This window comes from Aulonocara stuartgranti (genome assembly GCF_965226115.1).
Source record: "Aulonocara stuartgranti genome assembly, chromosome: 5".
NCBI classification, from domain to species: domain Eukaryota; kingdom Metazoa; phylum Chordata; class Actinopteri; order Cichliformes; family Cichlidae; genus Aulonocara; species Aulonocara stuartgranti.
In genome coordinates, this window is record NC_138943.1 from 34,932,814 (window position 1) to 34,950,776 (window position 17,963).

Genomic DNA, 17,963 nt, shown 5'->3' on the forward strand with positions numbered 1-17,963 from the left:
CAAAGTACAAGTTCGACTCATTATGGATTATTGGAGGCGCGTCACAGGGACACAACCAACTCAGCCGGCCGCGGCTTTATTTACGGATGAAAGTCGCAACAGTCTCTGTGGCACTGTTGCTCAGTCTGACTCTTGGGTCCTGTCAGCTGTGGTAGACTCCTGCCTCTATGGATCTTTGTTCTGCCCTGTGTTAACCAGTCTGGATGAAAACCTGGCGCTAGCACCCCCCTTATTTGTGCTTCCAGGTGTCCATGGCATGCTGTTAGTCTCTTCAGCCAGTCGGTGTGGATCATATTCGGCAGTGATGCTTTCCAGCTTGTTATTCTGGAGACTCATTGTTGGATGTCTCCCTTGGTGATGTTGACTGGTTCTTGTTCTGGAAGGTCTGCTTTTAATTCCACCAGTTGCTTGAAATTGCCGTTGTGTGACACCTCTTTTTTTTAGATGTTCTTCCAGTATTGCTTAGTCTGCCCTCATAGGATTGTTGTAGCTGTACACCTTTACTTTCTCAGGCCTCTGCTTCTCTAATATATGTTTTCAGAGTCGTGACCAGAGCAGTGAGCATTTTGATTACTGTTGGAACAGCATATATGAGCTCAGTTTTTCAGTGATACTGGTTGTGGGTATGGTGCACAGAAAAGTGTTCACATCTGCAAGCATCTCCTCTAATGGGATCTTGTCAGTGAGCTGTGGGAGTCGTGACCTCATTTGAGTGGCTACACTTAAAATTGTCACTGCAGGTTGCTGGGCATCATCTAGCTGAGTTACACTGCTGTCTTCTACCAGGTTGGGATTATTATGTTCATGCTTAACTGTTTCCACTATGCTGTAGCCTCTGGTTGATGACGTGGGATGACAGATCCTCCACTGTGTTTTAAAAATGGCTGTAGGCACTCACTGTACCTCTCCCCTGATTTGGATTCACAAGTTCATAAGATCTGTTACTAGAGTCCATTTGAAGGGGAGTCAGTGATAAGTAGATGTAGATGTTTCCGGTCAAGGGCCAGATGATCTCAGGTCCTGTGCGAGGTCCTTACTGGATTTATTTTCTATTTCTTAAGGACATGGCTCTCACATGCTGTTAATCTGATGTACACACAACGGTCAGTTATTAACTAAAAAATGCCTTTTAGAAAATGTTATTATTATTTCAACCTAAATTCATCCATTCAAGTCACATTCATAATTGTGCTGTTAATTTAACAATCGGAAAGAAGTAAGGATGCGAGCTATTGCCAATGGGACTACAATAATATCACCTAAGCATAATTAACAAGAATTCAATTCAAAGAGAAACTCTATCTAAATGTTACACTTTTAAAGCCCTTTCCTTTGAAATAATGGATCGGGGCAAGTATGTGACCCAGACATTTCAGAACTCCCCCGGTACAGCCCTCTTGTAAATTTGGACAGGAAACCTCTCACAGTATTGGATGTTAAGCCTCGGTGCAGTTGTTTCCCACAGTGGCTAGGGGTGGGGGCCGGGATGAAGGGTGCCCGATAGTACCGTTGCAAATTGTGTTTCTGGGACAAAGCCTGTTTTTGTTCAGCCCTAAATGTGGACAGAGTCAAAGCGAGGCCAGTGGGCTGAAAGACTCACGGTCCATAATCCTGATTTTACACTGTAAACAAACTGCCTCTGTTTAGATGGAGCTCTGATACTGAAGAAAAGGCATAAATTCTGAATAGTCCACAGCAGACATTAAAAGGAGTAAGGCCTCTGCAATAGTCTTTCTAGGTTCCTGAAAAAGTTGTGTGAGATTTTTAGAGCAGAACAGGACACCAAGTTGTGGTGTTGGTGGCAGTGTGTGGCTTTGAGCTACAGTAACAGATGTTTTGCTAAAAACACCTAGGATGCCTGATGGGATGTTTTAAAGGTCAGTGTTATTCTGTAATAAGAGGCAGTTCCCCGGAGCTCTGCCATACTGTATCTGTCAGCAAATACCAGGCCTCGAGTGTTTAGCTGCAACTACCTTTCACCAAATAAATAGAAGATGCTCCTGCATTCAAAACAGCTTAAAAAAGACTGTGGGCATTTAACAGTATCATGTATTACAAACTATACTTGTCATTAAATGTTACAGGTAGTGATTTTGTTATCGAGAAGTCGGTTCTAGATATTAAATAAAAATATTAAATTGTCCAGTGAAGGAAAAGAAAGAGAAAGAGAAGAAAAAAAATACTCAAGTATGTCGTTATTTCATATTGGGCTTTTTTATGTTCATGTGCCTTTTTCTATCATATGCATATACAGGGTGGGCCATTTATATAGATACACCGTAATAACATGGGAATGGTTGGTGACATTAAAGTCCTGTTTGTGGCACATTAGTATATGTGAGAGGGCAAACTCCGATACCAGTACCAAACCGATACTTTTGAAACGGTGCCGGTGCTTAAACGGTGCTCGAACCGGTGCTTAAAGAATGGAGAACACAAACTTTGTCCAAAAACCTCTCATGTTTAGCTGTTTTTTTGTAAAAAGATAACAATGTTAGCCTTTTACACAGCTATAGGGGATTTATGGCATCACTCTTGGCTGGAAGCAGTGCTTAATCAATTGAGAAAAAAAACACAAACTTTGTCCAAAAACCTCTCATGTTTAACTGTTTCCCACTTTTTCTTTGGTGATTTTAGCCTTTTTGGCCAGGGTGAAGGGAGTATCTGCCATCAAACAAGAAGACAGCCGCATGTAGCTATGATGATGTTTGCTAGTTCACCTTACATGCATTAATGTAATAACGTGGTTAGTCTACTCAGCGTAAATTACACACGAACAACATTAAGCTACTCACGCAGAGAAGAACGGCTGCTGCTGCATCATCATCCGTCATCATTTCTGCTACACTGGCAGGGCTAGGGGCCAGCACTGTCCTCTTCGGGTTTTTGGGGGATGTTGCTAACTCCGGGACCGATAACAGGCACCACACCCCCGAGTTTGCATCTTTTGCTGTGAAGTACAGCCAGACTTTGACCGCTTCGCTTTGGGCATTTTTAATCTGTAGCTCTGCTCTAAAAGAACGTACATACCCGCCTACTACGCTTCCAAAGGTAAAATGATTGGCTAGAATCCAAAGTGTGTGACATCTCAGGAAAAAAAAAGCACCGAAATAAAGCACCGAAATGTGCGCTGCTTTTCGGTCTGGTTACTACCGTTTATGTCAGAACTGGTGCCGATACTGGTACCCATATCCAGACAGACAGACAGAGAGACAGACAGACAGAGAGACAGACAGACAGACAGACAGACAGACAGATAGATAGATAGATTTCTCTTGATACCTGACTGAGAATTTGTGCAGAGGTTTATTGCTTATCACATGTAGAGACAAACATGGCGCAGCTTCATCATATCTGGTAATTACATTCTCAGCTGCAGGGTAAGTTTCTGATGAAATCCAGCTCACTGCAATGCTGGCGTCAGAGTCGTTTACCGTTATTTACGCCATCTCAGCATTATCCAAAGTTTTTCAAAAGGTCTAGGATAATATCTAGTAGTAATCATCATCACAGCACAAATGGGTGGCAGCTCTCAGCTAGCTGCTGTATCAACTTGCCTGGATGCAGTGTGGAATCAGTGCAGACGCCAAATAGTTGGATGGCTCTTTTTCATAGCATGTGCTTGTTTGTGTTTGCTGATGCACTGGAATGAGAACAAACGGCTGACAAAATGTTTCAGGAGGAAGTGCAAATGCACACACGCACACACATGCAGACACACTCGTATATCCCAAGGCGCTTATATCAGACACAAAAAGAAATCATTCAGCCTTGCACTGAGAATCACCTCTGATAGTCTCAGCCATGAAATTTCAGCTTTGGCAAAAGCAGTAGGCACAAAAAAAAGATGAAGACAAAAGCACATCGGCTATGCGCTCACTCCTAGACGCTCATGCACCCTCCTACGTGTAGGCTTGACAAATTCGGATTTGGCCTAGGATGTGTCCCTCTCTCTACGTCTCTATCAGTTTATTGTCAGACTGGTGCCTGGTGAGCTCTCTACCATTAAAGGGGCAGATGTTAAACAGTGGTCTTTTTCCTCTCTTGCATAACTCCTGTGTTATCGGGCCAGTTCCCTGTGTTGTAATGAGGCCAATAAAATCAGTACCTCATTAGCATACTTGCGTAAGCTGAACTAATGAACTGGGCTCAATTCCTGAGCCAGGACAAGATTCACGGCATATTTAAAGCATGCATATTTATATGTGCATGAGTATTTCATCAATACCAGCTGAATTAGTGACGAGGTTGTGATGTTTTCATTTTCGTTTTGTTTTTTTGTCAGCCTTTTTTATCAGAAGTCAGCTTGACTTTGTGATCAAGAGCCATGGAAATGGCTTATGGCGCAGTCAACACATTCTTCCTTTAATCCTCTGAATACTTGCATTAGGGTGCAAAGATAGCGAGGCAGCATAGCATAAGCCATCCTGAATGCTTTCTAGGGTGACAGTTTGAGACGGGTAGTAAAAAAGCTAAACTGTAGAGGGTGAGGGACGGGTCAAGGAGCGCATGATGGAGGAGGATCGAGGAGGCTGAGGGGACTAGAGAAGAAGGAGACAGGGTTAAGCTGGGTGAGGTTGGGACAAAGACACAACATGTCAAAAAGAGGAAAGGAGAAATAAGCAAAAGGCAGAAAAAGGAGGGGAGCAGAGAAGTCAGGAAGGGAGAGCAGGGAGTTGGGGTTCCTCCATGGGGGGATGACTTCAACCGTGCTGTTCCTTTTGCTGCATTCTTCAAAGCCTCGTGTCTGAAATCTCACTTCATTTCCCTCATGACATCATAGCCCGGTGATGTCCATGCATCGGTGCTCTGCCCTCATTCCATTGTCTGCTTTGTCTGCTGTCTTCATGGAGGAATGGTAGGAAGTCAGGGTGTAGGTGTGTATTTGAAGTGGCTGGGTGGAGTACTTGATAAGCTTCTCCAAAACAGTTTGAGATCGACAGAGCTGCAGGCCTCCAGCTTAGTTTAGGAAGAGTACACACACACACACACACACACACACACACACACACACACACACACACACACACACACACACACACACACATTATTACTTTATAAAATACATTTTAAAACTACTCTAAGGTAGTTGGACTTGAGCGCTATTTGATTTCACTTTCTACTCCACTTAGTATTTGACAAGTTGAAAAACTGATAGTATGCGGAAGAAGAAAAAGAATCTCTTGATCTAGAGGTTTTGTTTTCTCTGTGCTTTCGTGAGTTCTCCGACTTCCTCCCTAGTTCAAAAACTCAAATGGGTTAGGATAATGTAAATCTAAATTGTTCGTATTTATGAAGGTGAGCATGAATGGTTATCTATTCCATCTTTGTTAATCTTGTTAAGGTTGCACTGGCAACCCAGCAGGTTGTATTGTGAACTGTGCCATGCAACAGGCTCTGGCCCTTCTTTCACCCTGAATTGATTTAGTAGAAGAAAGAAGATGGATGGATGGATGGAAGATACAATGATGGAAGAGAGACCATACTTCTCCCATAATGGCCTCTCTTCTTTGTGTCCTTGTTAAATCCAGAATAAAATCATTTGCTTCACATACAAGGTCTTGAATAATCAGGTCTCATTTTATCTTAAAGACCTCACAGTACCGTAGCCCCCCAGTAGAGCACTTTGCTCTCAGATTGCCTCCCATTCTAATTTTAAATACCCAAGGAACCACAAGTAAACCAGCTCTTAGTTTGTTTGGGAAACATACGCTCTCTCTACTTTTAAGATCAGGCTTAAAACTTTCCTTTTTGATGAATCATACCCTATCCTCCCTTAGTTATGCTGCAATAGGCCTAGGATGGTGGGGGCTTCCCATGATGAGTATTTCTACTTCACTCACCCCTTTTCACTCTGTGTTTTTATACACCCTTTTGCATTTAATAATTAGTAATTATTCATCTCTGATTCTCTTCCACAGTGCGTCTTTGTCCTGTCTCCTTCCCCTCACCCCCAACCAGTCACAGCAGATGGCTGCCTGGTTCTGATGGAGCTTTCTTAAAAGGGATTTTTTTCGCACTGTCACCAAATGCTTTCTCATGGAGGGTCATCAGATATAAAGCACACTGAGGGGACTGCTTTTGTGATCTGGGCTATGTAAATAAATAAATAAATAATACATTTAAAAAAACTAATAACCAAAGAAGTAAAAATGAATTGAATAGAATAGATGGATAGATGGATCAGTCTAACCCTTCACCACTTTCCTTCTATTCCTGTATAGATTTCCTTTTCTGTAAGACACATGACACTGATAACTGCGGCTGTTGTAAATTCACGGGTCATTATTTTGCCCATTGTTTGAGCATTTTAAATTTCAGTAATTTTATTCAGAAATATTTTTGTTTCCAACAGATACACATGGTGCAATTGTATCTACTACACAAGCTTAAGAAACACACAGAGGCTAATTTTGGTTCGCTCTAAATTTGATATTTAACATTGTCAGTCCCTCCCTCCCTTCTTACTGTCTGCAGTGTTTCCAATCAGGGAAGTATAGCAAGGCCCAAGATTACAGTCATAGGAGGCCTGGCTTTATCTCTGCTTTAAAAGGGAAAGAAGAGGGAGGGGAGAGAAACAGCAAAGCGGAGAAGGATGAGGAGGAGGAGGGAAGGCAGCTAATAATTGCAGCTGGCTTGTTTTAATTGTGCCCAGAATCCCTGGTGATTGCAGGGGCCAATAGAGGGACTGAAGCTGTGTTGTGTTGATCAGCATGCTCTTTTCTGCTCTGCACAATAATACACATAAACAGTGAGCCACAATGACTGACACACACACAGCATTTTCTACAGCAGCCAAGCTGTCAACAGTCCCGACAATGGTGGCCATTATGTTCAGGCGTACTGCTGCCCTCTGTGCGGCTCCTTCCAGCAGTGTGTGCGCACAGGATGTTTGGGAGCGTGCATTCTTTGAATCTTCAGAACACGCTGTCCAACGGCAACTCTGCCAAGAGAAAGTCAGTGTCCAGAGGCGACGCAGGCCAAGCACTCACAGCAGAGCGGCAGCAAAGCATTCAGCAAAAACTTTAATTTAGCTAATTTGCATAAAGAAAGAGAAACTGGCCCTTTGTTGAACTTCAGTCGGAGGTAGTCTTTATCTGATTGCGCCTGTGAAGTTGACCAAGGTTTTGCGTTCAAAAGGAGCAGAGTGCGATCAACCTGCTCGAGAAAAATCCCCACCATCTTAAATCAAGTGGAGGGAAGTGTGTCAAGGAAAAACTTTCCTGTCGTCTGTTCTCCCTGCACTCTTTTCCTCACTCGTCTTTCATTTGATGTGCTCACGAGAGAGACAATACTGACAGAGAGATAGAGAACATGTGCATGCATGAGGAAAAGATTCATTATTGAGATAATGAGTCCGTGTGGGACAATATAAGACAGTTCACTCCCCCTGTGATTGTCTCCAGCATTCTAGGAGAGGACACTTTTCCAGTTCGGAGCAAGAGGACAGCCAGCATTGCCACGGCCTCGTTATTGTGCCACCCTGCCGACGGTTGCCATTGCTGCTGCCATGCAGAGTTCTGTTAAAGAGCTCTGCCAATGGCAGTTTTCTTCCCTCCATAGAAAAAGAAGAGGTGACAAATCCTGCCTTTGATTGAAAACTACATATCTCAGCTTCACAAAAACGTTTTGTGGAAAATCAGTTTGCATTAATTCTTTTCTATAATCTGACCTGAGTTCTTGACTATGCTTTTGTATTTTTACCTCGTTTACATTGATGCATAGATCATACATGTACAAAGGTGTACATTTCCTTATCTTTTTTTACATTTTACCAAAATTCCACATTCAACATTTACTTGGCACTCGTTCGTTTTGCAACCAATCACAGAGCTAGCCTTCCTGATCATTTTACTCAGTCTGTTGGTGTCACCAGCTCAGATGCTGCAAAGTACAATGCACTCGAGAATGTATCACTCTATCGAATGATAGAAAATCTCCATTCTTTTTCTGCACACACTAGGATCTCAGCTTCCTTCCCGCTCATCCCCTCCTTGTATAGAGGTTTGCAGACAAGCGACCGCTCACCATGTGCACATGTGCACCACAACTTGTTGGCCATTTTGGAAGTGGGCTATCCTGACATGTCAAGTGAGTGAAAAACCTGCTAAACATTATGTAGATGAGAACTATGGCAACTATAAGTAAACAAACAAGTCTATATTCACTCTCAGAAGAAGAAAAACATTTTCACGGCAAGCATCGTGCTCGTTATGTGGAGAAATTGGGCAACGGAGGGCTGAAGATGGATGTTCAGTTACTCTATCCGAGTGTTTTAAAGCCTGGCACTCTCTCTGACTTCATGCTGCAAGACTTATCATTACATTATCATGTTATACAGATGAGATATGAAGGCCTACAAAAGCTTCCATGCTTATCAGTATTTTGTGTCAGAATGGGTAACAAACCTCAGTCACTGGACTCTGCCTGGAACTGTAGTCATTGGATTTAGTGGACCGCAGTAACTGCTCAGGTATTTACCAGATTTTTTTGGCAGATGAGGGAGATGAGAAAGGAAACGTCTAGAAAATAATAATATAAAAATCTTAATGCAAAAATTTGAATCTTGTTTGAAACATACTGGTGATCTTAAAAATTCAAATAAGTTATAACTGATACTTTTTGATCTGATTCCACTGTTTCAGTTAATTGTTTTGGGGTTTTTTCAGCTTCTTCTCTGCAAAGCAGCAGGAAAACAATAAAAAATAAATATTCTCTCTCTGTCCTTGATGATTGCTGCACCCAACAGCAGCTATCATCAAGCAGAATATAGATGTTGACAGGAGGAGAGGAACAAGAGTGAAAGGGCAGGTTTACAAGATGGTATTGAGACCTGCTATGATGCGTGGTTTGGAGATGGGGGCACTGACAAAAAGACAGGAGGTGGAGCTGGAGGTGGCATTGCTGAAGATGTTATGATTTTCACTGAGAGTGAGCACTATTGGAATTACCAATAGTGCTCAGGTTGAGCAGTTTTGAGACAAAGTTAGTGATTAAAAGATGAGATGGTTTGGACATTGGATGAGGGATGGTGGATATATCTGACAAAGTATCTGGATGATGACACTGTCAGGGAGAAGCAGATGGTAGGGAGAAGTTTAGATGGAGGCAGATGATCCACTGTAGTGAGCCCTAAAGAGAGCAGCTGAAAGAAAAAGAAGAAAGAAAAAAAAAAGGAAAATATGATCTCCTCTGTATCCTTCATTTAAGTTATCCTGTAACAAAATAATAACAATAATAACAATAATAATAAACAATTAAATTACATTTCCTGTTTTTCACTCTTGACTATCAAAATGTCTGTTATGAATTTTTTTAAAATCACATTTTCTGTGAATTTACCAAAAGTACAGGACAGTCTAGGCAATAAACTACACATTTTACGCATGTATTACTTGGAATTTCAGCCCAAACAGTCATGCTAAGTTAATTTCATTAACTGCAGCAGTATTTCTTTATCACGTGGGAAAATTGAAGGCATAATGTTGACATTGCACTTTTCCCCCCCTTATATATCAGGGATTAAATGTCTGTTTAAACTTCTTTTCACCAACAGAAAGGGAGATTTACTGGACTGGTCTATTTAAGATCAAAGTGAGCTGTTTGTAGCCCAGAATGTAAAATGAAGTTGATCCCCGGACTAGAATTTAGTAAATCCCTTGCAACCTTATATTGTATACTGTTTGTAACATGTAGCGCCTTTTTCTAGATATGTAAATGAATATAGTGATTTATTTCACCTGGATAAAGTAAGATCATTCCGTATTAGGTACGTATCAGGCATCCAAAGATCAAAAACTCTGATTTAAAGGCTATGTCTACATGATGGGCTCTTTTCAAAAATGCTATTAGACACAATATGGGCAGGACAGTGCTGCAGTGGTTAGCACTGTCACCTCACAGTATGAAGGTTCAGTCAACTGGCTGGCTCTGTGGTCTCTCTCCAGGTACTTTGACTTCTTCCAACAGTCCAAAGTCATGCTTGTTAGGAGAATTAGTGATTCTAAATTGGCCATAGATTTGAAAATGAGTGTGAATGTTTTTCTGTCTATATGTGACCTGTGAAGGCCGTACTTTGCTTTTTTCCCTGTGACAATTGGGATAGGCATCTCCGTCCTGGAAGACTTGAGACCAGAAATAATAGATGATATTGTATCATGTTGTTGGTGCCATTCAAACAGAAGACAATGTGAAAATGCACCTAAATTATTCTATAACTTCTTAATGTCCACCAGGTTTCTGGTGAACTACTTTGGACTAATATTGAATTGGAGATACATGTTAGACAAGATGCTCTATTTCCATATACTAAATACCAAATTACATAACAGTTAGCTGCAACCTAGTGGAAGTTAAGAGATTAAATAAAAATCTATAAACTGTCACGATGAGTTGTGTGACTGTTAGTGGCTGGACCCACGTGCAGGACTCGGAGACAAAACATTAACTTAAATGGCAGCTTTATTTGCTGGTGAGACACACTTGGCGATACATAAACGACAACTTAAACTAACTAGACTGGAGATGCAAATGACTCTAACCTGAAGGCAGCCGACGAAGAATACGCACACAACAAACGTGGAGGACGCAACAACTAGCAGGGAAAAAACACAGAGCTAAAATACATACTGAGGTGATTAGGGAATGTGAAACAGGAGGGAGACACAGCTGGGAGAAACTGGGGCTAACAAGACAGGAGGAGCAAAGCTGGACATACTGACATAAGACACAATCCTTCAAAATAAAACAGGAAACAATACACAAGGACGCAGACTAAGAAACACAGACTTAACACGGGCAGAACTAAACATAAACCAGAATAAGCATAGAACATAGAACATCATCATCAAATAGATGAAGAAAATAACCAAAAATAAAAAATCAAACTAAAACATGAAAACTCAAAATACTGGGTCAAAACTGGCCCAGAACTGTGACATAAACGAATATGCGTAAAAGGAAAAAAAACATTTACAGAAAGTTAAAAAGAGATATTTCAGGGTCAAAAACACTACAGCATTTCTTTCTTTTCTTTTGGATTCTTCTTTTCATGCACTGCTGTGCGGTGCATCCAGATTGCTGAAATAAACCTTAAAGTATAGATTTTTCCATAGAGTTGAGCCGTCAATTTAGCACCAATGGCTGGTGTGATTTTACCCCAGCTGGTTTTGGATCTTGTGTCACAATAGGAGAATCAGAAACGTTAATCAATAGACTCTCCCCCTTCTTGACTTCCCCCTTTTCTTTCTCCTCAAAACAAGTGAACTAAACAGCAGTCCACCCTCACTGACATGGAAAAACAACTTTATGGCAAGAAAACCTGTTGCACCTTGGTTAATATGTCATGTTGTCACAATGGATTTTGCCCCATTCTTTGTCTTTTCATCAGATTTGACACTTTTCCTTTTTTTAACTTCCCTAAAACAAATTATATAAGGCATTGGGGTGGGAAAACCTTGCAAGAGAGAGGGGAAAAGAGCTTGCAAGGTCGGAGATAAGTGGAGGCATTAACTTGTGGAATGAAACAGAAAGAGAGCAACAGAGGTGCACATGCACCATTCATTCTCCATTCAGAGCCGCGGCTACAGTGCGGCACAGAGGAAGCACACTGGGACACTTCCCTTGTCATTAATCACAGTGACAGGCCTTTTGTTGTCACTTATCAGCTGTTTGCTGGGGAACATTACTGTTCCTGATTACAAGCTCTACACACCACAGTCGCATGTACTTGTGGGACCATGTATGAGTTGGTTTTGACCTTGCTTGAACCCACAAAGATAATTGTTATCTTGCTACAAATTCTTCCTTGTCTGGTCAAAATGCCATCTATTGCAATTTAGCTAGAATCAAGTCAATGCAGAAAGAAAAAAAGGACTATATATATATATATTTATATATCTATATAGATATATATATTAAATTCCTTTTTTTTGTCAAAGTCTATCTCAAAGGTAAGTTCTAGACAGCCAAAGATGACTTTTATTCAAAGATTTACTTATTCATAATTTTTGAGTATTCAAATCAGTAGTGTCAGTGAGTAATGTGTGATAATAAATAAAAAATGTTGAGTCGTGTATGAAGCAAAGAAACACAAAACTAAACCAAGCCAAATAGCAATAGACATCGCCTTGGAGTTACATAGATCAAGAATTTATGGTCCCACATGCAAGAATTCAACCAAAGAAGAGTCCAGTCTTGCTACAAGGAAAAGTTTCCGATTGAGAACCTTACACGGGATGTTTCTGGCAGCCTTACCTTTTGTCCTCGTGAGTAATCTGGTGCTGGTGCGTGACGTACCTTTTATTTTGAGCCTGAGCAAGGCCTCACTGGCATAAGGGGGGTTCATATCCAAGAGATACTTCAAAAGGGGACTGACCTGTAGCTGAGGAGGTAAGGGAGTTGTGTGTGTATAAGGGAGTTGTGTGTGTATTCAATCCAGAGTAACTGTTGGGACCAAGTGGCAGTATTTTGAGAGGTGATGCAGCCTCGAGCTCCTGGTTCAGCTGCTCAGTTTGCCCATTGGTCTGTGGATGGTAACCAGAGCTGAGGCACACCTTGGCTCCTAAGGAAGAACAGAAGGTTTTCCAGGTTTGTGAGATGAATTAAGGTCCCCTGTCTGAGAATATTTCATTGGGGATACCACGGAGTTTGAAAACATAATTTACAAGGATGATAGTCTTACCATTGGGCGGAGGGAGGACAGTGAGGGAAGTCTAATGCCATGTGAGACAAACGAAACCGTGTGGGGTTTGAAACTGGAAAGTGGGGAAGCTACCTTACAGCAAAGGGTAAAAGTTGCTAAATCCCAAGAAATGTTGAAGCTCTCTCTTCATTTGCCCTCCTGAAATAACAAAGCCCAGAAAAGAGACTGTAGAGGTCTTAAATTCACACTTCTCTGTCTTAACATTAACATCTGCCCCCTGGAATTAGTCAAACACAGAGGCAGGGGTTACTTGTTTTTTACAGTGATGTCATTAAGTCCCTGCTAAGCTATACAGGGCCTCTTTGGTGACAAAGAAAATACCTGCACCTACCGGGGAGGCCTGCTACCAGACTCCTGAATGTATTTCTCCATGGACTCCCTCTCAGGCCGCAGCAAGTTGTTCAAGCAGCTTGAGGGGAGTGTGGTGGCAGGAAGGAGATAAATGGAGCAATCGTAGTGGCGATGGGGCAGCAACAGAGCCTTCTCTTTACTGAACCCTCTAAAGATGGCATATTTCTTGGGTACCAATGAGGCCAGAAGGAGTGGTGCACAGGTGATCAGTGGTGGCGGGGCCTGAAGGGAGAGCAGATCTAAGGCATCAGGTGTGACAGAATAAACTCTAGTGTGTTCACTCCAGATGGGGTTTATGATTCTCCAGCCAGGGAAATCCGAGGATGAGTGGAATATCTAGAGATGTGATTGTGTAGAATGCTATTGTTTCCCAGAAGTGACCAACTGCACAGGCTCAGTCTAGTGAGTGATCTTGTCAAAAACCTTGATATTTGGAACAGTGGCAGGTAAGTTGGAGAGTATGTTGGAGAGGGATCAGGGGAAGGTCCAGATGATGGACTATTTCAGCGTCAATAAGATTCAGTGCATAGCTAGAATCCTCAAAAGCACAGAGAGGGTGAAAGGTGTGTTGGTGACAGAGTTTCACTGGGAGTAAGAGGCGGGACTTGGGCAGGGAAGAATCGCCCACCAGTACCCCCAAAATTACTGGGCGACTATTTGGCTGAACTGGACAGGAGGCAATAAAATGACCAGCACGGCCGCAATATAAGCACTCCTGAGTGCAAAAATACCTGTCTCTCTTTCCACCAGAGTGAGCCTCGACTGGTCAATTTGCATGGGTTCGGTTGGGTCCTTTGGTCGAGGGGAAAAGGGACCGCTGAGCGGCACCGCGGGTGGTAGCGTGAGAGGGCGCAGAAGTCTGGTAAGTGGCCGCGTGTTTCTTACTCTCTGTCTATGCAAAGAGCTAAAGAGACTAATTCCTTGAATGAAGGGGGTTCATTGTGAGCTGGTCCTTCACAGTTGGAAAAAAGGGAGTTTGACTGAGCCGGTTTTACCACCATAGATAGGCAAACAATCTGGTGAAGAGGGGCATTTTTATGAGCTGGTCCATATCAGATCTTCAGGCTACTCTTTGGGGGACCGGCCAAGCTCCATGGGCAAAGCTCTGACCACTAAGCGCTCTAGCTATCTAACCAGGCTTTGGCCCAGTCTGGGTCCTAGTAACCCTGTCCCAGACAGCGTAAACTTGATTTTTCTTATTTCATAGACCTCAAAATCAGAGTTAGTCCAACTGGGACCAATCAGGTGTGCGCTGGTATCAAGAGCACTTGCAGAAAATTTTGTGATAATAAGCATGAATAACCATCTTATCATGTTGGAGGGGTTTTGTGTCCCTGTGATCCCAGGGGATATACTGTCAGGGGCTGTCACAAAGTTGAGACTCAAAGAAAAGCAAAGACCTAGTGTCAGTCTGAATACAATACAAGAGATCCATTTTTTCCCTAACATTTCTTATGCAATTCTGAAGTACACAGCAGCCTGTAATAATAATTTGAATTACATGTGGATGTTGTCAGCCTCATTACCATTTGAGACATTCACTCACCAAAACAACTGGAGAAAAACTGTGGATAATGACCATGTAATGGCCATTACTTTTGAATACACATTATGATGGTTACGCATTAATTGACCTTTGAAGTGTTAGACAATATGCAATTTGAAATTTCTCTCTTGCTACTCTAAACTATCTCTCAAAGCCACATGCACTTTTTTGGGTGATTGTGGATGCAACCTCATGCCCCATACCACGCTTGTTTGTGGTTTGTCTGTTGAAGCCTAATAACGGTAAAGCCTATTTTAACAAGTCAATTCTCCACGCAGTGTGTTTAATTCAAGCCGCTCGCGGGCACATACATTTATGGTTTTATTCTCTTTCAGTCCCTGAAAACTTGAAGAGTCCTGCAGAGGCAATCATACCAGACACTTTAGAAAAAATAAACCGATCAAAACTTGATTTTTTGTCATGAGATGGTAACAACAGAGGGCAGTATGGTGGTTAAAAAACAGTTGCCATAGAGAATAATTTCTTGGTTGGAACCTTTGGGTTGGCGTTCTGTATGGAGTTTGCAAGTTCTTTCTGTGTCTCTCTGTGGTCCTGTTTCATCCCAGAGTTAAAAAACAAAATGCATTTTAACTGATAACTGATGGCTGCAGGTCTGTAACAAGTATTTCAGATGTGTTATACCTTTCTCTATTTGCACTGTGATAGTCCGAATGCATCAATATTTTTATATAAAAGATGAATTTAGCTTCTGAGTCTGAAAGGCAAAGCTGGTATGGAAGTGCCTTAAGCCTAGTTAAACTCTGATCTCCAACAGGGACAGATTCCTTCAGTTGGCAAAAGAAAAAAGTGGTATTGTAAAGGAGTATGTGCTGAAACATGGTCTTAGACATGTTTTTGTATGCTCCTACTGTACTTTTAAATCTTCTCTCATGAGTGTCATTCAGTGGTATGTTATGGCCCGAATTCTGCCTTTGACTGGCATTTATTGACTTGACTGTCATAGACATAAAGTACTGTGAAAAAGTCTTGAACAGTCCCTATTTCTGTATATTTTGCTTCCATATTTGCTTTATTGAAGCAGTGTGGAAATCATCTTGACCAAAAACAGAACAAAAGGCAACCAAGTTGCAAAGATTTTTGGACTATCCTATAAGAAGCCTGGAACAGTATTGATGAAGACTAGCAAAATAAATTAGTAGAAAGATAAAATGTTGTTATCCAGAATATATATAGATCATGAAACAAAATTTTGGGTGCACTGTCTATTCAGCATCACATCTATTTAACTGAAGAACAGTAGAAGATAAAACACATTTTGTTGACAGGTACACATGTTGCCCTCTCATTTATGCATGGCCATAGTCCCTAGACTTGCAAGTAATGTTCTTTGGTCATTCTGTGATGAATCTGTGATGGCATGCTGATGTATCCAGGGTGTACGCCATTCCTTGCCCTATGAAAACTGGTATAAGCTCCTACCACCAATGATCCTAAATTAGATAAGTGGTTGAGAAAATGGTTAAATTTTTTAAGGGACATAAAAAAAAAAGACGATCAAAAACATTACCCATGTTTCTCAAAAAGTGGATTCTGTTCAAGTGAACAGAATCCACTTTTTGGGATTTCCTTACCTGATTGAGCATGCATCAAGATGCTACCCATGTTTCTTTTGCTGGCGCTTAAAATCAACTGCTCTTATCTGCTTGGACTACACAAAACCTCTGAAAATGACTTGTGGTATCAGCACCAAGACAGGCGGGGGATGAACGGGAGGGCCTTCTAGTGAGGTCTGGCCGATTGAAGATTTACCAATGCAGCAGTCTCGTGATGACACTCTATGCTTGTGATAAAAATTGCTGGTCATGGTGCCCTGAAACCATGTGCACCTACTTGAGCGTTGTATTGTTGAGTGATAGGCCTTATTGAGTGAGTCGTGACACTCGCACAGAGGAGGGACACACACAGTTGTTGATGCCTAAGAGCCACTGGGAAATGATTTTCCACGCAGCTCATTATAGCCCCATGGCAGGGCATATGGGATATGATAAAACTCTGTAGCTAATAAAGGCCTGATTTTATTGGCCAGGCATCTGAGCGGATGTGCGCTGATGGTACGTGTCCTGCCCGGAGTTTCAGCTGGTTAACCAGCCGTCCATGCCAATGCGCCCAAAAGCATTTGAGCGCATTATCAGGCCATTTCACCTGAGTGCACGGGGATATTGCTTTGTATTAGTTCCAGTGGATTATGCAATATTCTGACCACCATTTCTGCAAAGAGTGGGGTGCAGGCGCTGTTTCAGGTGATCTCCTCAATCGGCATCTCAAAAGAGGTGCTCACTCCCCAGGGCATGTTGTTCATGTCTCACACGCTCAATCAATTATTAAATATATTCAGATCGGTTTCTTCCTCCCTCAGACTGATGGGTTGGTGGACCATCTGAATAAAACTTTAAAGTCCATGATTCATAAGTTCATTCCTGAGGATGAATGCAGTGGGATTGCTGTTTAGACCCTCTGTTGATCTCAGTGCAGGAGGTATCCCAGGTCTCCACGGGATTTTCTCCCTTTGAACTGTTGTTACAACTAATTAAGGAAAACTGGGAAGAAGGTCCAAGTCTGGTGAAAAATTAGATTCAGTATGTCCTGGACCTGAGAGCAAAGCTGCACCTGCTGGGTAGGTTATTACGAGAGGATTTGCTCCAGGCCCAGGAATGTCAACAGTGCCTGTACAATAGAGGGGCTAGACACAGGCAATTTTCACCGGGAGACCAAGTGCTTGTGTTACTCCCTACTTCCAGCTCAAAGGCACTCTGCAAGTGGCAAGGGCCCTTCGTGGTCACATGGCAGGTAGGTGATGTTGACTATCAGGTGGTACAGTCGGACAGGGGAGGAGTCACACAGGTATATCACCTAAACCTCTTTAAAGCATGGAGAGATCCTGAAACCACTTCTATGGTGAGCTTGGTGGAGGAGAGAGATGAGTTGGGGCCAGAGGTGCCAAATTCCACAATTCCCGCTTCCCTCCATTGTGACAACCATCTCACACAGGCTGAGAGAGTGGATGTTGCTGCATTGCAAAAGGGATTTGCGAATGTGTTCTCCCACCTGCCTGGACGTACGAGTACAGGCGTACAGGCATTCACGACCCTACAGGTTACTGAACATAAACGGTAAATTGTTCAGAAGGAATTGGCCAAGATACTGAGAATGGGGGCAATAGAAGAGTTGCGCAGCGCTTGGTGTAGCCCCATAGTTCTGGTTGTGAAGAAAGATGGGTCTGTACGGTTCTGTGTTGTTTACTGCAAGGTGAATGAAGTGTCAAGGTTTGGTACCTGACGAACTCCTGGACCATTTAGGCACCACTTAATTTTTCATGACACTAGATTTAACGAGGGGCTACTG

At 42.2% G+C, this 17,963-nt stretch overlaps 1 long non-coding RNA gene across 1 annotated transcript; it reads left to right on the forward strand.

Annotated features, from left to right (window-relative positions):
- The first annotated feature begins 7,410 nt into the window (after positions 1–7,410).
- On the forward strand, positions 7,411–14,068 carry LOC309706805. The gene is made up of 3 exons (XR_014276803.1): positions 7,411–7,574; positions 7,964–8,091; positions 13,805–14,068. It is a non-coding gene; the product is annotated as an uncharacterized lncRNA (long non-coding RNA).
- Positions 14,069–17,963: the final 3,895 nt, after the last annotated feature.